This window comes from Eurytemora carolleeae, unplaced genomic scaffold (assembly GCF_000591075.1).
Source record: "Eurytemora carolleeae unplaced genomic scaffold, Eaff_2.0 scaffold2099, whole genome shotgun sequence".
NCBI lineage: Eukaryota > Metazoa > Arthropoda > Copepoda > Calanoida > Temoridae > Eurytemora > Eurytemora carolleeae.
The window spans coordinates 15,047-15,728 of record NW_019398418.1 but is presented as its reverse complement, the minus strand read 5'-3'; positions in this window follow the sequence as shown (position 1 = coordinate 15,728).

Below are 682 nucleotides of genomic sequence, written 5' to 3'. Positions count from 1 at the left end.
ATGCTAATTTACAATGTTTTATAATTCACTAGCTTGAGAACACAATCCTGTCCAGGGTACTCCTAGTTAATCCTGCAGTATACTCGCGCTTGGTCATAAATTTTATTTTAGAAATTTATCCCTATTCTGATGAAAAATGTCAAGGATACCGTCGTTTTTCTGACTTTCGTTTTTGTTTCTGCGAGTTACTCCATTGCTTCATTTAAACAGAAAATGCGCAAGTCACTTTCGCAGAGAAACCGCAAATTAAATTAACAGAAACTTGAAAACAGGACTTTTTTAAAAGCCTGTTCTGTAATAAAAGGAACTTAAAACTCCCTTATAATTCCGATTCATTAAACAACTGTGTATAAGCTGTATAAGCTTTTTAGTTACCTTAAGTATTTGGTCTAGTAGAGGCAGAATTTAAAGACGGCTCAAATATTGTTGGTTTCACTTAAAATTGTATGCAAGATTTAAGCCGGCACTCATTTGAAAGAGGTTTTTGCCGGATTTAATATGCGGCTCAAATTCATAAAATTCGGACTCAGAACTCTTAGCTTGAAAAATTCAAAGGATTAAGACATCAGTGGCCTAGCTTAATAGGTGGCAAGTGCAATAGGGGGTGGAGAGAGGGGTGTATATTTTTCAGAACTAACTCCCCCTTGGGATACGAAAAAATTATTATTAATGATTTAAGGGG